Source organism: Ambystoma mexicanum, chromosome 7q (genome assembly GCF_040938575.1).
Source record: "Ambystoma mexicanum isolate Mex_15411 chromosome 7q, UKY_AmexF1_1, whole genome shotgun sequence".
Classification (NCBI taxonomy): domain Eukaryota; kingdom Metazoa; phylum Chordata; class Amphibia; order Caudata; family Ambystomatidae; genus Ambystoma; species Ambystoma mexicanum.
Genome location: NC_090941.1, coordinates 114,718,820 through 114,741,559, shown reverse-complemented (window position 1 = coordinate 114,741,559; position 22,740 = coordinate 114,718,820). Strand labels below are relative to the sequence as shown.

Sequence of the window (22,740 nt, the reverse complement as noted above, 5' to 3'; positions counted from 1 at the left end):
CTTAAAGGACACTTTTGCGGCAGTCGAGCCCCTCGAGCTGCAACCGACTGCACTGCTGACTGTTGTCACACCGCAGTCACTCACGCCATCTGAGACACTTCGACCAGTGCTTCAAACCCACCAACCAGCACTGAGACAATGATTCCTGACCCTGAGCTGCTGTGTAGGCCAGCCTGCAGCCATCCATCCAGCCTTGCTCGCTGAACTCCCTGCCCCCTGATACCCGCAGCCGTTTCCCGTCTTGAACTCTGTCAGAGAAGCTACAAAGCACCCTGAAACTGACTTGCCGCTGTCGAGCACCAAGAACTTCGAGAAGGTACATTGTGGTTCTGTCCCCCTGTTCCTTCTCCAAAGGCCCATAGTGACATTCTATGACCCATTGCTCCCCTTGTGTTGAAACCAAGTATTCTTGAACTATTGAGATTAATTACTTTACCGCCTACCTGCCTGTCAGTATCCAGAGTGGACCCCTTTTCATGCTTGAAACTGTCTGTCCAATGCATTCCTTTACAGGGAGGGTTGGATTTTGTAGTGTGCTAGTACTGTGTGTTGAATAATAATAAAATAGATATTTTTATACAACCTTGACTGGACAGTCATTTTTATCATTGGGTAATAATTGTATTTTCTCTGTATTGCAAATAACCAACGATCCACAATATTACAGAGATAAGCCTGCCTTTCTGTCCACTTTACCAAAATTGGACAAGGAGGTTTATAATTTGCTTGTGTTTCCAACCTGTTCGGATCACTTTTGCTTTACTAGAGGTGTGGGTCTGATTGTTTACAAACCGATATTCATAACTGGACCACTGGTGCCCCAGGAGTTGATATGTCACACCCTAAAGCACATTTTGAGGGCCAGTGTTGTGGCAAAGAGCTTTGCATGTAGATCCCATTGAGACAGGCACCAATCGGGTGCAAAATGTGCACTCACCACTAGCCATTGGCTAGTGATGTTTGACCCTTGGCGAGTGAGAAATAGTGTGCTGTGTGTATTTATAGAATTGAGGTGGCAAGTGACTTTTCTGTGGCTGGTTAGTAGTTTGCAAATTGAATGTTTGCCTCCTGCACCAAGCGTCGATAGACATCAGGGGAAACATGCAAGTGGTTACCTCTTACACCAATTCAGCTACTTGTGCCCTCTGATCTGCAAAACCTAGGAATTTGCTTGATGGCCCAGATGAGACATACTTCATGAGTTTACCTTGGGCCAAGGACAGGCTATGTTATTGCATAGTAAAAAACATACACATCGAGGACCTCGTTACAGAAACTCTGCACTGGTTCAATCACAATCTTGTATGGTATTAACTCTGGGGGCAAAACGAATGCTTTAGTACAATTATGTATTCCTTCGATTGATTTTTGCCTCGGGGCAATTTTCGCACCAGTGCCAACCCCATGCAAGTAAGCACGACATTGGTGCAATGTTTCTGTAAGGGTAGCCTACAAAATCTATGACAACGAAGATTTTGGAAGCAAGGATGGGGGCCAAAAACAGCAAAAGACATTTGCTAAGGATGCAGGGATATCTTTCAGTTTATGTTCACACAGTGGAGTAGGAGTTTTGTGAGCAAAATGAGGAGGGAGCACTTGGCATCAGAAGAAGGGACCAGTGGAACCCATGCTTGACCAATTGGGAAAGAAGAATCTGGATTCAGCATCCAAATATATATTAAGTGCTGCTATCGTCTACCTTCCATTGCAAGCCACCCTCCGCACTGTAAAATAGGGCCTATCAAAACATCCAGCGTTTTTCATGGCAACACAGCCTGTCCTCTGCGAGCGATCCATCCATCGATCATGCTATTTACCATGTTACATCACAAAAATACTTTGGGATTGCGTAATCGGAAAGGGTTTCTAGCAAGCAGCGATAAGGCTTGTTCAGGACAGACCAGTCTATCGACTATGCCTGCGTGCGACTGAGCAGTATCCATTCCGACAGCCACACGCTCTGCCATGATCTTGTGATGAAGCACATACTGCAACAGTTTACACAGGCAGACCAAGAAACACAATGAAGGGGGAGGAGAGATGGAGAGAGAGAGCGAGAGAGAGAGAGAGAGAGCGAGAGAGAGCGAGAGCGAGAGCTGGAGAGATGGATTGAGAGTGACAGAGTGAGAGAAAGAGAGAGTTGGGGAGATAGAGGGACAGAGAGAGAGAGTTGGGGAGATAGACAGAGAGAGAGAGAGAGGCAAAGAGAGAGAGACTTGGGGGAGATAGATTGAGAGAGATAAGGAGAGAGATTGAGAGAATGACAGAGAGAGAGGGGGTTGAGGAGATAGAGAGAGACAGTTGAGGAGATAGATTATGAGAGGGACAGAGAGCAAGAGAAAGAGTTGGGGAGAGAGAAAGAGTTGGGGAGATAGATTGAGAGAGGGGGAGAGAGAGTTGTGGAGAAAGACAGAGGGACAGAGAGAGGGAGAAAGAGAGAGAGTGTTGGGGAGATAGAGAAAAACTTGGAGATATAGACAGAGAGACACAAAGAGAGAGACTTGGGGAGGTCGATTGAGAGAGAGATAAGGAGAGAGATATTACGTTTATTTATATTGCAAGCCTGGCCCGTGGGCATTAGATTGAGAGAGGGACAGAGAGAGAGGGTTGCGGAGATAGAATGAGAGAAACAAAAATATTATCACGGAGGGAGACAGAGAGCGTAATGAGGAAACAAATTAAGAGAGGATAGAGAATAAGAAAGAGGAACAAAGAAAGAGGCACAGAGAGAGATGAGGAGACAGACAGAGATGAGCAAAGAGAGAGATTTGTGAATATATTCATGCAAAGACAGACTGCCAAGACCAACCAATTGATTGCTAATCTGGGCGCATGGACGGATGGACATTCGAAGTTTACATCCAGCTGGGACATGGTCCACATTTCTGTTCTGTGTAAATTGTGAACAGAGCTCTTTTCATCCCAGCGACCCTTACCTATAGTAACCAAACTCAGAGCCAGGGCACATCAACTTCCATGGTTGACTTTGGCATTCTCAGAGAGAGTGCCCAAACTAGCAGAGGCACTGTGTATGTAGCAGGCGTGCACATGGCCAGGAACAACTTCCACACTTGGAAAGCGATGGCCAGCACAATAATGCGTTTTTTTTATAATGCTACCTGACCCCACGATTGGGATAAAATTGTAAATAACAATCCAGTTTAGTGAAAGCAGGGCAAAAGGGGGCGCGGCAGAGAAGAAATCAGACGTGTCGGCGATGTGCTCTTGCAACGGACAGTCGGCTCGGCTACATACCTGCTCCACTCCACCTCATCGAACGTGGGAAAGGTCAATACCGCGGGTGGAACGCGCCCCCCGCCTTTCGCCTGCCCCCTCTTCACAATACCGCCGCCGCGCGCTGTGCTCCCCCATCAGTCACCGAGCGCCGGAACAGTGGCGCATCTGTAGCGATCGCGGGAAGCTGAGCCACTGTGTGGAGCAGAGTCTAAACCCAACACCTGCTTGCGAACCTGTTCATCAGGCTGCCGAGGCACTGCTCCCAGTCTCCCCCCACCCCTCCCGGGGGAGGAAGGCTGTGGCAGAGCGCAACCGCAACTCCCACAACCCGCTCAAGAGGGAGCCATGTCATCCTTCTGCAGAGAGCGAATGGCCTGCGAGCGCGAGATGTGCCTGCATGTGGCCAGGGTGCCTGCTCACGCCAGCCATTGATACGAAGATCGCCAGAGTTTAGGCCTACAGCAAGGACGTAAGCAGTGGGACTCAGAATAGAGAGGGGAGGGGGTGCTAGCAAGGGGCGTGGCCTAAATATAGGTGAGTGGGTCCCACCTGTACGTAGGCCACGCCCCCTAAGATCCCCCTCCCCTCGAATATGGGAGGTGCACTGGTATTATACTTTTGGTGCGACCAGCCTCTCCTTTAAATCACAGGCCCAGAGTCCAGCTGGCAGGCCTGTGGTGGGGTCAGAGCCTTTGATTAGGAAACTAAAGGAGAGGCCGGGCACCCCAAAGGTATGCTACTTGTGTGCCCCAACTCTCCTTTTGTTCCTTAAATAGAGTAGTTAACACCAAGCAGGAAGCCCTTTCCTTCAAGAAGCAGTGTGATTAAAGGGCTGCCAGCGAGAGCCGAAAAATGCAGGGACATCAGACAGTGCCTCTCCTTTTTCCTAATCTGAAGTGCAACACCTGCTGGCTGCCCTTTAACCATGTGCGGCTCTTTGTCTAAATGGGATACCTGCTGGGGGGTCCGCGTATATGGGGATAGTGGGGGGGTAGCCCCAGTAGGGCCTCAGCTTGCGTATCCTTTTTGTAGACTGCTGGGGTTCTGCCCCGGCTAGCCCTGACCCACTTAAACCCTGGACTTAAGTCTTTTAGTGAAGTACTTTAAGGCCTTTGTGGGGGACGGGAATGGTTAGACTGGCTTTTGTTTGTTTTTTTTAGCACGTAGAGGCCTTGATTTGCTACTCAAAGAAATGTTATTACCGCACCAGAAGTGTGATTGATAGAAGAGTATGAGTTAATGCACTGAAAGAGTCTGTTGAGGTGTTTACTGCATGACCAGAATGGGTCGAGTTTAGGTTTGCACGGGCATCTGTTTAGTCCTTCTATGGAGAGAGGTTAAAGTCAGGGTTGGAATGGGCCATAAAATGGTCTCGGGCACCAATGAAAGTGGCCCATCGTTGCAAATGGCTAGTCATTCCTTTTGTGACACTGTTTGAATAGAACCCAAGGAGCGTTTTTTTGATAAAATGAGATGCAAATTGTGCATTTTAAAGAATATTTATTCAGCAACACTGGTCAAAACTACTACTACATAGTGAATCAAACTGGCCCACATTGGCCAAAAATGTGTCCCACTTTGACCAAAAAAAAAAAAAGAAAAAAAACAAAAAAAGGGTCCACACCAGCATCTTGTGTTTTTGGTTCGGCCATGGGCCTATTGCCCTATAGGCCAGTCCAAGCCTGGTTAAAGTAATATGGAATCTTAAAACTAGAAGTACAATATTTGGGTTGTATGAGATGTTTCATGCTGGAAGGCATGTTGGGCGTTCGGGCCCGTAGAGAAGGTGCCGGGCATGTCCTGTGAGCAGAGTGATGTGATAGTACTGAGCATCGTGCAGGAGCAGGGACTGTGCCAGTGCCTTTCAAGTTAAACTGGTTCTTGAGCGTCAGGAGGGCCCTCCAGATGCTGCCCTTCTTTTCACAGCCTTATCACAAAGTACATTTCCTTTTAAATCAGTGCATTACATGTGCATTTCAAAATACACATTACAAGCTGCCTTTGCTGGTGCCCTCAGGTCGTCACCTCCATCTGTCCTTGCAGTATCTAGCAGAATTCTCATTACTTTGTTGCCTTTTTACTCTGGCTTAAACTACATTAACGCCTTGTTGACAAAAAGAACTAATAGATTTGCAGCGTACATTTAATATTCCAACTACCTGCTGGCTCCATTTCAGAGGCCAATAAACCGATCCAGTGATAATCTGCAGCTACTCCCCTCCTGCTTACATTCCTTTATCTCTCCATTATAAATCTAAGCACCTCAGACTGTGTTTTTCCAACTGTGGGCAAACGGCCCCCAAACATTTTGAAAGGGACCCTCATGAGACCCGACACATCTTCAGCCATCACTGAGATTTAATAATGGCGCAGCGTTTCACATTTGCTTTGCTCCAGATCATTCCAGCTCCTCCCTTTACCTTTCATGGATACAAGCAGGGTTGGATTGGCCCCTCTGCCTTTCGGCCCGTGGGCGGGCCGAAATTGTCCCTGGGAAGTGGGGGCCGGTTTCTGGCCATGCCTGGGCCGGTTTGTGGAAAAAAATAGAACAAAAAATATTTTTTTCCACGTTTTTTTTTTCTTTTTCAAAAAGCCTTTGATCCTTCTTAGGTCGATAAATGAGTACCAACACAGGTTGGGTGATATTGTATGTATATATGTTCTATAAAAAAAGAGTTTAAGCGAAGTGCTATACAATAACATATCATTTGGCGCTGGATGTCTGCTTGTATTCACAGTAATTTGACAATATGGATCTATACACACAGATATTAATGATACATATGGTGATCCATTCTTGTATGAAATGTATATCACAGTGAAATTGTGACCATATTTTTCGTAGTGTACTTAGGCACAATGCTATTTGATGCCACTTCCTGGTTTTTCTAAGGGTGAAAGGTTGCGTTTCATCATTTCCCAGAATGTCACTTTGGGGTGGGGTCAAATGACATCACTTCCGGTGATGTCATTGGAGGTCAAGGGTCGTGATGCGAGGAGTGGGCCACTTTAATGAGGCGAGGGGTGGGCCACTTTTTTTGGGTGACCGGGCCTATTTCTTGTCCCAATCCGACCCTGGATACAGGCATAGTCAACAGAGAGAGGGCAGGAAGTCTCGGTGCAAAACATCTGGTGTGCCCTAGTGGTTGCAATTCTGACCCACATCCCCACTCTTGCAACTCTGCTAAAAGACTTTTTGATGCCTTTGTAAAATGCCAAAGATACGTATACTTAATTTTGTTTTATATCCAGCTGCTGTGATATCAGGGTCAAGGACTCCATGACACCACTTCTTGAGAAGTCAACTGCGCCAAAGCGCACCTGATGTACATTCCAAACACATGTGTAGACTATGTAAATGTACTGTAGACATGCAACTTAAATGAAAAGAGACATTCAGGCGTGCCTTATCCTGCCCCGAAAAGAGTGGAGAAATGATTCCCATGGCAAGGTTGTGTGTGTGTTTATACTGCCACCCTGATAAGCCAGTCCTGTCGAAGGTGCCTCCTTCAAAGTGTTGACTTTTACAAATCCAAACACGACACTGGCTTCCTCTCGATGGAATAGCAATTTCAGTCAGCCAACGCACGCAGAGCACGAGGCCACCTACACCTCCAAGCTGCCGAGCTCAGGGTGCAGATATGTTTATAACTGCAGCAGAACGTGCTCATGCATTACTTGGAGAACTGCTTGGATGTGCAGGAATGAAAAGGGATATGGGAACGGAACGATGATCCAAAGAATTAAAAAGGCTAGAAAATCCAAGAATCCTGTTTTTCGAAAAAAAGATTTTGCACTTGTGTTGCTTTATTTTTTGAAGATAAACCAACTCAGCGTTTTTTTTACACTTAGCAACCGTAGATTTTTCGGAGCGACGGTGTCAGGGCATTTCAACTTTGTCAGTTGAAAGGGGCCCCGAGTCTCAAGGATGCCTGCAGTAACTGCCCCCATGTTGGCAGTCCGTGATCTTATGACACAGCAATGTAGTCCTTTAGTTCGGGACTGTGTGCTTTGCAGTGCGGGAATTCCAAGTGGCATTTGCTGGAGCCCTTCAGACTCTCAACTCCCTCGGACCTCTGCCGTTTAGGAAGTGTTCTTATCACCTCATTTCCTTTAAACTAGGGGTTTCCAACTCTATGCTCTTGCTAACAAAGAAGCTTTTCAGTGAACGATGAGTGTTGCAGCTTCCTGCTTGCTAGTGGTCTCATGATAATCTGCGGATATTAACCCCCTGGCTGTTTTTCTTTGCGCTCATTATAATGTATACATTATAATTGGCACCTACGGTTGTTTTTCTCTGCTCCAGGCAAGGGGGAGGGGGGCAAACAAACATCAAGTTGATATGGAAACCCAGAAGCCATGACATCTTCAGCTGGCCCCGATTGTTCAGCAGCTAATCAGGAAGGGTAGAACACGGGCTATAACAGCAAAAATAAGCCCGCATTCCAATTGGCTTGCATTTCACCTTGCCCTACTTTTCTGCAGAGGGGAACAAAATGAAAAAGATGTCTGCTGCTATGGGGATTAATCAATTTCTACAGCACCTGGGATCGGAAGGAGTGCGGGACCAGAGCTCAGAGTTCCGGTCTTGCAGGTAAGTGAGGAGGGGTGGGGGAAGGGTTTTGGTTGGTTTTTCGGTGGGAGGAGGGGGAGGGAATTGGGGGAGTTGCGGGGGCAGGGTAGGGGGGCTCCCTGTTGCCACCTCACATAAAAATAAAAAATAAAAAACTCCCGGGGAAGGGCCTCGGATGGCTGAACAGTGGGTGGAGAATGTATATTCTTGCCCACTGTTCTAGCCACCTGATTGGCTAATGGCCCTTCCCTGGGTGTGAATCAAGTATATAGCAAGTTCTCATGTGAATCACAAAACCATGTCTCAGAAAATGTTTACTGTGGGACTGATTTTCAGGAAATAACTCCCCGGGGCACCTTATACTCACACATCCAAGTGGCCCAGGTCTTTATCTCCCCCATCTGCATGCCCCCTGAAGTCAACAGTTGCACGTTCCAACCTCCGACCTACACTTTGATATTCGACTGGTCATCCTCAAATGAAAGCATGCTCTGGGACTAGGCCATAAACTGTATTTAGCGTGGAATTCAGCATCACATCAGCTGACAGGCTGCTGCCACTGGAAGATCATTGCACACTGTAGAAACCTTAACACTGCTTCAAAGGGTCGAAAGAGCTCAGTTCAAAGTGTACTTGATTGACTGTAAAGGTGTAAAACGATCATACTGAAGTCTCCAATGGTGGAAGGGGGGGGGGGGGGCTGCAAGAAACCAGTCATTCCTGGGTTTAGGATCCCTACATAAGCTGGAATATCTCAAATATATTTTTTACGCTCACACAAGATCCATGTTTGTTCATGTTAACTGGTACATTTCTGATTCTGCACTTTCTTTTGGTTTGAGATACATCACATCTGAAGCAGGAAGACTGGCCTAATTATTTGGCATAAGGACTGGCCTAAACATCTAACAGCCATGAAAACAGATGTCGCAGCACAACCAGAGCACAACCAGCCGAGCTGTGGAATGCCACCCAGGCCTCAGAGATGGCCCATGTAATAGATCTTGCCAAGCACAGTGGCAAGACCTAGACAGCAGACACTTGCAACTCAAGAGAAAAATCTATTTTACAATCCTTCCTATACGTGCTTATGTCTTTTACCCCAGGACATGTTAGTGTGACTTTTTCAGAGGTGCTCTATTCCTACATTTGCAGGGCAGAAATGAATGTGGAAGGTGCCTGAAAGTCCCCCCAGGTGTAACTAGGCACTTACGTGTGCTATATTGACAGCATAAACGGAGTTAAATAAATGATTAGTGCCTTGAAACTGTTAGTAAGCATCATTTATTTAGTGGCCAGCATATGCTAAGCAGCGGCTTCCAGGAGATGATGGACACAGGGGTGACTGCAGAGCTCAATGGTGGATTACTGGGGTCAGGTTCTGGCATTCCACTGAATCATTAATGAGCAGAAGTTCACCTGCGTTCAGAGAACACAGTCTAGCCTCAGTTGTGCAAAATGTTATTGGTTTCACATATACAGTAAATGCACATCTTTGTTTCGGGCTTATATCGAAGTGCAAGGACAATGGACGGCGGCGCCTTTGAATTTCTTTTGTGTGCACTGTTTGTGGTAGCCATGTGTACACTTCTTTTACCGGTTTTATTTTACAGTGCCAAGGGACATGCCAATGCGATAGAGCCCAGTTCAGGGAGATGGCATAGCTTGGGCTTGCACGTAGGTCAATAAGGCGCATCCCAACAGGGAACTGTGGTTCAGATTAATGCTCAAATGTGGGTCTATTTTCTGAGCAGTATGCTTTGCATCCATCTTCAGAGATTGTAAAATGCTGCTTGATAAGTGCACTTTTAATTGCACCATGTGCCACACATTTCCCCCAAAATGTGCACCTGGTTGTAAACTACTACATTGGATCCATGTCCCTCCCTTGATGCCCGCTCACTGACTGGTCACCCCGCTGAAGCCCACCCACAGAATCCCACCCATCAATTGCCTCCACTTTCTGCCTTTGCACCTGAATTGCAATACCTGATTTGGCTCTTTGCCTTCCTCTGACGCTTTCTCCTGCCCTTGTGTGATAGTCGATGGCTCTGGCCCAATATCCCTCCTCTTCCGCTGCGGGCCCTGAACCCGCCTCCACCTGCCAATCCCTGTCCCCAAGTTTTACTTCCCATAGACACATTCATCGCACCTCCAGCTGCCACCCCTCTCTCCCCTAGCTGACCCCCCTCATTCAACCTCTAAGCCTTCCCGTGGCCACCTCCGTTCTGTTACCACAGTTTCACTTCAACTTGTCTGCCACACCCCACGCCACTTCCACCTGGATGGTCCCCTGTAACCGCTCTTCGTTATCCTCCTTGGAACTGTACCCTGAATGCCCCCCCTCACACCTGCACAGTGTTTACTAGAAGTAAAAAGCGGCCTTCCCCGACTTGTACTGTGGAAGTGTTGGTGGGCAGGCCTGCCACTGGGCCCACTTACAGGGGACTTTTGAAGAATCTCAATTCTGAGTCAGGTAAGTAAACCCACATTTTATCCCGAAAGAACTTAAATCACAAATTTAATTGTGGCCTACTTTTCTCGAACCCTATATATTATTTTGTTCCTGTCTGACCCTGGGCACAGCCCCAAAGAGTGCAGGACCTTTGATGGACCTCTCTCAAACAATGGAATGCCAAAGGGGCGTTTTATTTGCAATTGAGACCATCGCCAACGATATGAGAAGTGGTGTAAAAGTTTTAGTCAGTATAATACATGTTCGAAGTACAAAGCCCTATGCCCTTGTAGCCCCCCGATTAACTGTTTATACATTTGATTTTCCATATATACTGCCACCATCTATCTATACTCTAAAATCTTCTTTAAAAGAGAAGACACCAGCAATAACTAAATTTAAATAACTGAGCCTATCCACTTGTGTACGTTCTTGTATTCACTGTGCAGTCTTTTCCCAATAAATTCTGCAACAAGCACCTTTCATATTATGGTAATGTTTTGTAATATGCTGTTAGGAAGAAACTGCCTTCCAGCAATGCCAATTAACCAACCCACTACCAACTTCACCCTCTGCATACACCTCTCAAACTCTAACCAAACAGAACCACAAACCCACAAAACAACAATCCGCACAAACTTCACCACTTTACAACAACAAAACAAAGCACACATGGACCCTCTCAACAGAACACAATGTCTTCCAACGGTATAACACCCCAAGCCCAGCCAACATAATTCCCGGCTGAGGCCGCCAACAGCACATCACTGCTCTCTTGCACTTCTCCAGCCCGTTCCTCTAACTCTCCCCACCCGCACCCCTTTTTTTCAGAGCCGCCAGAGCGCCAGGGGACCACCACGGTGGTGATAGTGCGCGGTACAAATATCCTTTAACATTAACATTAACATATATTAACTGAACTGAAGGAGTTGTTCACTAACCTGCAATTAGACGCATTTTACCCTGAAGAGACCAGAACATCGAAACATGTTTGTAAGTTGTTGAGTTTATAAATTGAGTAGTTCAGAAATCACTTGATCTGGTGTCATTAAATGTTTGGCAATAAACATGCTTCAAGCAAGGATTATGCATCATGTAATAGTAATTAATTTGTAACTAATTAAGGGAGACTCATGGCCCAATTCTAAGCTCCATGTAAAATCAGGAAAGTGTCATTCTGTGATGATACATAACTTTCAATATTTGCTCCATATCCTATATCTAAGTAAATATAGGCTCACAATATGGAGCTAATAAGGAAAGTGTCTTTCGAGCACAACATTTCTTTTTTCCTCAATGCACATGGGTCTCAGAATCGGGCCCTTAGAGGCGAGCACGACTACAAGCCAGACACGTGGGATAAAGCACACATGGAGGTATAGGAAGCAGGTCAAAGTGTCCTATGCTGGTGTTATTGCAGCTAAACCCAATATAACAATTGGTCTCAGAGCAGGGGATCTCTTTGCACAGATAATATATGCTTTTAGTCTCTAGCACTGACGTCACTCCTACTCCTCTCAGCACCCATCCACATGCCTGACCGCATAGGTTCCTCCTCTACCAGAGCCTGGCCGGCACTGCTAAATCTTTTTCTGACAAAAAACCCTAGTCATGCTCCATGACCTCCAATACACTGGACTTCGGTCCTCCGAGGGCGTTCCCACTAACCGCGCATTAAGACTATAATAATGGTAAAATTGGCACTATACAAATGACAAGTTCAATACAATACAATTGTTTGATGTCCAGCCTCATCGATTGTGTTTATTTCATTTCTAGAAGTGTGGTATTTCTTTTAGGCTAGTAGTCAACACTTTTGAAATTCTCAAGCTTTCAATTTATCCTTCATATCAGTTTTTTTGAAAACTGATAAAGGGAGCCTATTGTTCTCCCTCTAGTCCTAGTTCTCCCATGGTCCTATTTATTTTAAGTGTAGGATGGAGTCCTGCAAGTATACTGATATCAGAACCTTAGCATTCACCAATGAGAAATTATACAAAAATACAATTCAGCGGGTGGGTTGGAGGCTGCCCCTCCTCGAAGCAGAGTGTACCCTAGTTGTGGTCCACCACACCCGGCATCTGTCTTTGCTCCTGGTTATCAACCGGTGTGACCTAAACATGAATTATATTATTGTAAACCTCTGTCTTCAGGGTCAATGTTTCACACAATGTTTGGACAACATTCCCAGCTTAATCTACACAATGCATTTTGAGGACATTGTTAAACTACAAAGTGTTCACGGTTATACACACCAGGGGTTATTTTTCAAAAATGTTATTCCTACATGTTTGGAAATCCATAATACAGCATAATACAGAGTCTGAATCAGATATAATAATTAGCTCATTTCTTTAGCGGTTCACAAAGGATTTTTCCAGATTCAAATCGCTGTAATCCAGATTGTAAGTGCTGTAATTATCACTGTTACCATTACTACCCACATGTGTAAGTCAACGTACCAATCTCAGGAAATAAAAGGCTGAGGTGCCCCAACAAGGTAGGGTGACCAGATATCCCGGTTTTGCCGGGACTGTCCCGGTATTTGGTGCTCTATTCCACTTTCTCAAGATTATGTTCCCATTGGAAACTGCAGTGGTCCCGGTTTTTGGTAGTAGGTCTTCATAGCTGGCATGTAGGAATGCACAATCTCGCACAGAAAAAATGCTGCATTAATTGTAATAAATAAATTATACATGTTTCTTTGAACAGTACCACTTAAACCCCCTTCTCCAAACGCTACTGAAGCATAGTGCCTGGACAGCCACTTTCAAGAGTAAGTCCTACTTGTATGTTAGTTTTACAAAGGTAGCGGGCGCCCCTCTCTCGCAAGAACAGACATGATAACCTGTTCAGTGGTTATTAACCACTTGAGAGTTCGCAGCCACTGCTTTTACTCACTGTGCCTTTCACAGATGGGAAATATCCATTTGCATATCAGTCTTTGTCCTGCCCAGGGGCAGTCCAGCACCGAAATACAATGGCAATTCCAATCTGAACGAGAGTACCACCAGCAACCCCATACACGTGTTTCACCCTTGTTGGGGATCATCAGTGAGGTGAAGCTGATGCCTCTCTAAGCACAGTGAGAGGGAGACCACGTCTGGTTGCCCCCAGGAGACCTAGGGTTACCAAACCCAGGTTCCTTAAAAATTAGTTTTACAAAGGTAGCGGGCGCCCCTCTCTCGCAAGAACAGACATGATAACCTGTTCAGTGGTTATTAACCACTTGAGAGTTCGCAGCCACTGCTTTTACTCACTGTGCCTTTCACAGATGGGAAATATCCATTTGCATATCAGTCTTTGTCCTGCCCAGGGGCAGTCCAGCACCGAAATACAATGGCAATTCCAATCTGAACGAGAGTACCACCAGCAACCCCATACACGTGTTTCACCCTTGTTGGGGATCATCAGTGAGGTGAAGCTGATGCCTCTCTAAGCACAGTGAGAGGGAGACCACGTCTGGTTGCCCCCAGGAGACCTAGGGTTACCAACTGTATGTTAGTTGCCCTGTCCCGGTTTTTCACTTTTTAAATCTGGTCACCCTACAAGGGCTTTGAACCCATGTTGCACAGCAGCATCTTACACCCACAAGACGAGCTCTCTGCCAGGCCCTACCGAGGGGTTCAGTTTAGCAAACTATGTTCACAAACAAGAGCAGCAGATTTACATTTGTAGAAGAATACCGATGAAATCTTCTTAGAAACTGGAATTGCTGCATTTCCATCTGGAACTGTTCGTAGGCCTTTCATAAAGGCCCTAAAAGGAGTCATTTTGACTAGAGCTCTGGTCATGCTCCCTGGCTCTATTTACAGAATGTCTACGGAGCGTGCTCCAACACTCAACACGCGCTCTGCTCTTATCAAGGCAAATAAGCACCACAATGAAGAATTCATCGATAAGTATGAGTCACTCTTTCTCTCTGCGCCCCGCTTAAATAAACTGCCACTTGCTAGCGCTAGGAGACAGGCGCTCCGGGAGTAAATGGAGTGGAGGGAACTCCCATTTCCTGATTTTCTGCTGAGCAAATGTCGCAACCGGGGGATGGACGGTGATTGCTCCATCCTAAGAGGGCAGGGATCAAGCTAAACGTTCATGTAGGAACACAGTTACCCACAATGTTACCTGCAGATGCTGTGTGGAGTTCAATTTTATACCTGGAAATGATGTTCACTCTCAGGTTGCACTCTGGCACTCCCCTGAGCTGCTCTTTACAGTTGTATATGAATAGTTCGTTTTACAACTGTTCGAATGACAATTGACCTTTTCACAATTGACCGAATTGTGAAGGTCAATTGTACCATATATGTGGGGGGAAACCCCCCACCCAACGCCAAACCCCCCCAACACCCATATTATATATATATATATACATATATATATATATTCAGTCAATTGTGAAAAGGTCAATTGTGACCCTTTCAATTCGGTCAATTGTTCATTCGAACAATTGTAAACTAACAATTTGGGTAATACCGCTCTTTACACCGATCTGTGTGAGAGGATCTTGTGGTACTTCTCGCAGGTAAAGAGCCTGCCCAGAGTCCAGCTGGCCCACAGGTTCAGAGCTTTTAAAGAGCCCCCTCTCCCCTCCTTGCCCCTTTCCTGTGCCGCCACTGAGCTTTCTCTAGCAGAAAGCCACCTTTCCAGTGCAGCCATTTGGGTTCATGGCGACGGATTGAATGGTTTGTCTATGTGTGTGAACTCCGAAGGGGGTTGCCTGCATGCACCCCAGCATGGTTTACTGATGAACCCCGAGAGCTTCTATGTTCTGGAGAGTGATGGGCTCGATTGCGGCCATGCAGGGTATTGTAGCACTTGAGAAACTGACATGAGGCGTGAGAATTACTGATTGTGGTCACCCTTTCCCTTCATCAGGCCCCAATGAAAGGGACTGGGTTGGGCAGGGTGAAGTAGTTTAACCATTAGCTAAGTCCCGAACATACAGTTATTACACCTCTACAGGTGACCACTATATATGTGTGTTAGCATGTGGCCAATAGGGGATGAATTTTGTATTTTTTTAAAATGTATTTTATAGTTATATCACGTTTACACCAAAGCACCTTACAGTTAAAATATGGTACATCATGTATTAACAGTGGAGAAAAGAACCAAAACTAATTACGTTGAAAGCAGATTTTATATGAGAAGGTTATGAAAGAGAACGAATGTGGAACGGAAGTGTGTCCCAGTGCAGTGGGGACAACAAAGTAAAAGCGTGAATATGTGATTGTGCACAGGGTGGGCAGGGACCGTGTTAAGAAAAGGTGAATTGGAGCAGAGAGAACGAGCCGGGAAGTAGAAAGACACACGCAAAGAAAGATAGGGTGGAGAGAGATTGTGAAGACTAAACAGAGAAAGTAAAATTTAAGGCGAGAATGGAAGGGGAGCTAGTGCAGAGAAGAAAAGGCAGGTGTAATCGAATCACAGGGAGACAAAGAGAAAAGTAAGCAAATAGAAGAATGATATATAGATTTATGAGGGCTTAAGCGTGAAAGCACAAAACCTACGGGTATGGAAGAGCAGTAAAAGGGATGTGAAAATATTAGTGAAGATTCAAGCACTTTAATAGCGTGATAAGAAAAACAGAGGCGAGTTTTGTGAATATTATAAAGATGTGCACAACATGAGCGGGAAATAGAAGAGATATGATGAGCACAAAAGAGAAGAAAGAAGGTAAAAACTCAAGATTTCAAGCAATAGATGAAATAGTTACGGTTGGGGGGAAGAGATTAAGGCAGGTGGTAGTGGGGTAGGAATTGTGAGAGCAGGGAAGAAGAGAACTTCAGTTACTTCGGTTTTAGAAGTGTTAAGGACTAAGAAATGGTCAGCCATCCAAGATTGGATGGCCAACAAGCAAGAAGACATGTTTGTGTGAAGCACAGGTGAGAGAGAGGAGACTGATAGAAAGACTTGAGTATCCTCTGCATAGAAGTGATTTCAGACACTGAAGGAAGAAATCGTCAAATCAAGAGGACAAGTGGAGAGGGAAAAGAGGAGAGGACTGAGGACAGAATCCTGAGGGACACCACAGGGAAGGGGCATGTCCAGGAGGTACGGCCAGCCCAGGAAACTGAGTACGTGTGATCAGACATGTAAGATTTAAACCTTTTAAGAACAGAACCAGAGAAACTGAGAGAAGACAGAGAAGCAAGCAGGTGATCAACAGTATCAAATGCTGTTGATAAAAAAAAAGAAGTATTAAGAGAGAAGAGTGTGTAGCATGCAGAGAGTAGGGAATTACACACTGGCTGAAGAGCAGTTTCAGTAGAATGGCAGGGGCAAAATCCAGGTTGCAAGCGGTGAAACAAATCATTTGAGTTAATAAAGGATGAGACTTGAGAATAGACCGCACATTCTAAAAGCTTGGACAATTAGGAAAGGTGAGAAATAGAACTGTAGTTGGAAGGAAGAGAGGAATTTAGGGAGGGCTTTTTGGAAGAGGATCAAGGGGGCAGTGATAGGATGTGCTTTAGCCGGCAAGGCAGAGATATAAGTGTACAAGAGAGAGATGAATGAGGGTAAGGAAGAAGACAATGTGGGAAGAGCGGGGTTGGGCGCGAAGAAGCAGAGCGGGTAATGGCGGATTGTAGAAGAGCAACCTGAATGAGGGCTGTTCACTTGCATCTGCTAGGTCACAGAAGTTGCCACCACTGAATTGGTCAGGGCAGGCTTTCCACACCCATGGGCCAGGCATGAGCTAGTTTTCCTCGTCTATGGGGCTTCACCACACTTCAGTAACCTACTGTCGTGTGCCTAGTGGGGCAGAATCAACAAAGCGCAGCCATGATGTGAACACGACTTGGCCTTCCATCATTCAAAGACTGGGGAATACAATAACCTGTATTTGCCAAATCCAGGACTCCAAACTCCAGAGTCATGGCTTTAGTTGGGTTGGCTGATCCTATTGAAGCCTGTTTGGTAATGTAAGACAGAACACAATGCCTCTTTGGCTCCAGTAATAGTGCCTAATAGCTTGGAATTAGGTGTCTGGTCCTTGCAGAGTATCCCAGATCCTCTTCTGGAAGCATAACTCACAAAAACTGTACTTCAATGTGGACCCACACGTATTATCTGTATTAGAATAGACACAATAGACAAAGTGGACCTCTTCTGGGCAAGACTAGAGACCCGGGCAGCCAAGGCTTTCAGTAAAAGATGAAGACAGGTTCAAGACCAGTGCTGAACTGCAAATCTACCTTAAAGTCTTTTTATGATAATGTGGAGAAAGCAGGGGATGTCACTAGCAAATCACAGGGCAGAGCAGGCCTTCTCGCGATCTGGGCCTTTACTCTTCTGAGCCAATTGGGTGGCTACTGAAAGCACCAGGTAGGCCACTATCAACTCTTAGTCCTGGACTATGACGCTACTTAGCAGTGCCCTAATGCATCTATGAGGCGAGTGCTATGAATGCAGAGAGGAAAAGAGACTGTTTGGCAAATGAGAGCCCCAATGGATAAGGAAAAGAACCCAGACTGAGTGAAGGGAAAGGGGACAATTTTAGGAAGAAAGGAAAAATTGAGTCAGGAGAAGAGAGTCCAAATTAAAGGAGTGTAGTGTGTAGTATTTTGCACTTTAAAATCAAGGTTTTTGGGAAACATGAGCACAAATGTATTTATGAGAAGATTGTTTGAGGAGGAAGGATTTCTAATGAACCGAGTATAGTGTAGTGTTTTGTTGGAGTTTGAATTCCAGGTTAGTGTCAACCTCAGCACAAAAGGAGTGAGGAAAAGAGAGCCCACATTCTATGAGTGTAGTGTTTGGGAGTTTGAATTCCAGGTTTTGGGGGAAAGTGGGCCCAAATGGAGTACAAAGAGAACACAAATGGAATGGGGAGAAGAGACTATCTGCAATGAAAAACTCCTTGGGAGAGGCGAGACCAAACTGGAGTGATATGAAGAGTGACATTATGGGGAAAAGGGAAAGCCAAATGAAATGAGGAGAGGTGCCCAGCTCAAAGGGAGGGAGCATCTAAAAAGAGAACATACATTTGCAATGGAGGTAGATGAACAGCACTGCTTGCTAAAGTTGAAGCTTTAAAACATTCCAGCAAGAACACTGCATCAATTGCAAACTGACCACACCACTCGTTTTGGTCCTGGGAATGGTATAGATGCTTAGCGCCCTGCCCTGCTGGTAGTCGCATGACAGCACTCCTGAAAGACCTAGGGGTCCCAGCGGTTAGACCTAGGAAGGGGACAGCCGTGCGAAATGGTATCCTAGAAAGCAGATGCTCAGTGCGGCCATCGAAAGCACACACCACAACTCGCGGGAATTAGCGCCAACAATATGATAATCATTTATTTGCCTGACATCGCCATTTAGACTCGGTGCAAAAGCCATCTTAAAAAGCAGTTCTGATGTGAACAAACCACCGTGAAATCCAAAATAACGATACAATGCAACACTGCAGAGCTGAATGCGGCAAAACACAATTAATAAAAAGTAGGTTTGCATGATCTGTTCTGCATTGCCTTACACATCGTATTCCATTACTTTATGCAAATGTTTCAGCATTCCTCAAATAGCGATGCCAACTATAGCTGGCGCGCGACAAAAGAGAAAGAGTGGATAAACTGTCAAAGAAGGAACTGGACCTGAGGGGGGAAAGGACTTGACCGAGTATGTGGGGAAAATAGGACAATGGACATCGGTGATATGGTAGAGCTGAAGTGTGTGGAGAAAGAGTGAGAGAAAGAGGGAGAAAGAAAAACTAAAGAAAGAACGGGAAAAAGAGGGAGAACCTTTGAGGTGGAGAGAAAATAGAAAGAGGTCAAGTAGAGAAAGAATGCGATGAAGAGAAATAGAGCGAGAAAGAAATAAAGAAAGAGGTAGGTGGAGGAAGAAAGCAAAACAAGAAAGAAAGAAAGAAAGAAAGAAAGAAAGAAAGAAAGAAAGAAAGAAAGAAAGAAAGAAAGAAAGAAAGAAAGAAAGAAACTAACTTTGGGAGTCATTAGGATATTGTAAGCCTATATATGGGAAAGACCTACGTGGCTGTTATTTTTGATTACTCGTCTCCCTCTACGCATTATATGTTTAAATTACGAATGCTTCTGACGGCTTCAAAAAGGAAGTCATTTTGCATACACTGATGGTAGACATTAACATCCCACTTATATATAGCAGCAACAAGTTCGAGACACATACAAGTTCACCTGCGGTCTACTTGTAGGGAAGGCTGACAGAGTGCCAGTAAACCCGAGTTTAGCCTCTGGCTCAAGTTTCTTGCTGGCATGACACGCGTTACTCACCGGTGGAGCCCTCGCCGGCTTCTTGCGCAGACACATTGCTGAAGACGAGAGTGACGTTGACCCCAAGGAAGACACCCGCAGCCCGCGGATCCAGGTGGCCACAGCGTCGCCGAGCCCTGCAAACCTGCCGCAGCTCAGGGTTTGGGGCTGTGCGACACAAGCCACCGGAGCAACAACAGGAAAAGCGAGCGCACAATTGCAGGAAGGCCAGCTCCGCCTCAGGCCCCTCCGCCAGGACCCGAATCAGGGTTCAGCAGCAGACACCCCGGCGACCCCAGCCGCCGAGCGCGGTCCCCAAGAAGGGGGCAACACCAGAGTCTCGCAGCAGCTGCCACACTCACGGGGTCCCTGGGCTGCGCTCGGCCCAGCAAGCATGTAATCCAGAGTTTGGCAGGGATCAGCGCGGTTCATAATTCTGTGACAGGAAACGGAGCGACATGCCCGCGAAGCAGCCCCGTCGTCCTCGCTTCTTCCCGGGGAAGGGGTGAGCGGCGGGCCCCCTGCTCGGGATGCCTGAGCGCCCGGCTGCCGCTCGCAGGGGACGGACCAGTGTGCGGTCAGGCGCGGCTGCGAGTCACCGAGTAACCCCTCCTGCTCACACAGCGCAGGCCGTGCGGACCATACAACGCGGCAACTGTCAGCCCGCTGCCTCTGAAAACGTTAACTATTCGCCCGCACGCGTTAACGATGTTTCCCGTCAATGTTTACCTCGTCCACATTTCATTTATGAAGCCAAGAGTGGGCGGGTGCAGCGCTGGCAACAAAATGGTAAATCTGAAATGGTGGCAAGTCATAGCGTAATAAAGCCACCGGAGGAGTTCTTGAGTTTTGACCAACATGCTACTAAGCAACACGTTCTGTATGATCGGTGCCTTTCAGTGACACATGACAGTACCTAAACGCTTACACAGTGTTCACTACTCCCACTGGACGCTCTAGGCACTCTGCAAAATATGTTTGTGTTAGCATTGTTACCCAACAGCCGTTGTTCTTATTTGGCCAAATTTATTAGGATGAAAAGTCTAATCAGCTCTGCAACACATGAACCAGAGCTCTGTTAGCAGGAAACGTCGTATCTATTCGCCTGTTTTAGCCCTTAACTAAAAGGTAGGGGGAGTCAGAGACTTGGTGAGGAGAGCTGGTCCAGAGGTCCTGCATGGCTATAATATCCAAACATGGCCTACATTGGGGGGGGGGGGGGGAGCGGGGGATACCGGTCCTCCTGACTCCACAACTCAAGACCCACACCTAGTGCCCTGCCTCCCTCCCCCCCCATACCTATACCTGGTGGCTTACCTCCCCACCTCCCACAAGACTCCCTCCTGCCTGAAAACCCCCACAACACCGGCCTATCCCTGGCGTCCTGCCTGCCCAACTCTCTTAACTCAAAAACCATGCCTGGCACAACCCATACCAGCCTCATAGGTTTGCTGGGGGGGGGGGGCAATGAATCCCCAGGCAGCTGCCTCAGGACTGCAGCCTCAGCAGGACACCTTTATACTGAAAGCCATCCTAACCGGAAGTGTCTTAGGAGTCTCCCACTACTTCCTACTAGGTCATATGGGGCTGAGAAGCCTTTTTTCAGTGATTTCAATTCATTTATGCTTACATTGTTGGCTGCTAGCGTCATTCTCAGCTCATCTGTGCTGTGAGGGGGCATCACTTTGACATAAAGTGCTATAGAAGCAACAAGCCAGCCAAGCCACAGCCTTTGGTGGTGTCTTTATAATTTTTTTATTTTTTGTAATTCTTTTTTACATTGATAGCAGCGCACACAGCCCTGAGGCATCTGGGCGCTAGTTACAGTACAAGTGCAATAGCACCGTCCACAGTGTGCTGGACCAAGCAAATAGTCACATCATAGGGGTAGATTGAGAGCGCACCGTCCGGTAGAGCCTCACCTCATGGTGCGGGGTGGGGGGGGGGGGGGTAGGGAGGGGTCTACATCGGTGTGCAAATAGGCACAATCAAAACATTTGTGTAATGTTTTATATGACCTCTTCCTTCCCAATTTCAATTTGTTTCCTAAGGACATTTTTTTGGATGTCCTTAAGTTAGGCTTATTTTTTGTTTTGTCTACTTGTATATTTAGACATAGCCTCAACTTTTTGGACTAATGGTGGTTTCCACAGGCAGATATATGTCATGTCATATTATGCCAAGTCTTGGTACGTCATATTTGCAATCTCATTCTGCTTTGTGCAAAGCCAACAAGGACTGTGAAGCAGTGGGGGGTGAATTGGAGCACCCCTAAATAACACACATTAGCAGCACTCAGTTAAACTAAAGGACCACATCACCCAAGGCCCCCTTTCTTTTTCAGCCCACACACCATGTTCTGGATGACATTGTCGGCAGAGTCACAATTATTCTATATGAGGACAAGGCATGGTACTTTTAAGACAACTGCTGAGGGGATGTGTGCTGTTTAAAAAACACATTATGTTGCATATCCGATGTTCTGCCTCCCCTTCTCCCACAACTCGACACACATATCTGGTCTCTAAATATTTAGCAGGTACTACATATTGAGATAAAAATTACTTGCTCACGATCATGCACGTAAAGGGCAAAGCTAATATTTAAGCCCAGCATGCACTTTAGTCCGATGACAGTATTATCTTCTCGGCTCCAGCTGATACAAGTATGTGGTAATTTTTGGCTTTACAGATTTAAAGTAATACACTGCTGCATAGCTATGACTTAAAAAGTACACAAATCACATCAAAAACAAACCTAACAAATATATACATCTTAATGTTGATGGAAAAGATTAGAATTGTAGATTTGTTTTCCCCATCCTGAAAGAAGCACTATAAGTATCAGAAAGCAAAGCAATGTTAGTCGAAACAATCTCTACTGATTTTTGTAATTGTATTTTCAAGATATAAAGGCACACACAAAAAAGATAACTTGGGCGACGGGATTGCTTGTTGTAGTCAATGTTTGACACAGGAATGGAGATGGAATTATGCATAGTGTGAAGCAAATGCGAAGTTCCACAAAAAATCAACACCTTTGTGTACATGTCACACTAGCAGACATGGACATAAACTAGGCAGTTTCAAAAGTGAGGGTCGTTTTTCAACACAGCATAATTGGCTGGGTAGAAAGCAAACATTTCATAGTTAACTGGAACTAGGGGATATGAGGATGGGGTTTAATGTACAACTGAGCCCACCCAGATCTTGTCAAGCAAAATTCACACATAGTCAGACAAG

At 46.0% G+C, this 22,740-nt stretch overlaps 1 protein-coding gene across 4 annotated transcripts in view; it reads right to left on the bottom strand.

The window, feature by feature from the left end:
* MID1 (midline 1) overlaps nucleotides 1-22,740 on the bottom strand; it is a 484,850-nt gene that overhangs the window by 337,024 nt on the left and 125,086 nt on the right. The window contains exon 1 of one of the 4 annotated variants that reach the window (XM_069640366.1): nucleotides 19,520-20,205. The exons of 2 other annotated variants lie outside the window; for them this stretch is intronic. The gene's annotated coding sequence lies outside the window, so the exon portion shown is untranslated. Of the gene's footprint in view, nucleotides 1-3,255; nucleotides 3,409-19,519; nucleotides 20,206-22,740 lie in introns of those variants that run through there. One more of the 4 variants, XM_069640369.1, reaches the window with a different exon arrangement.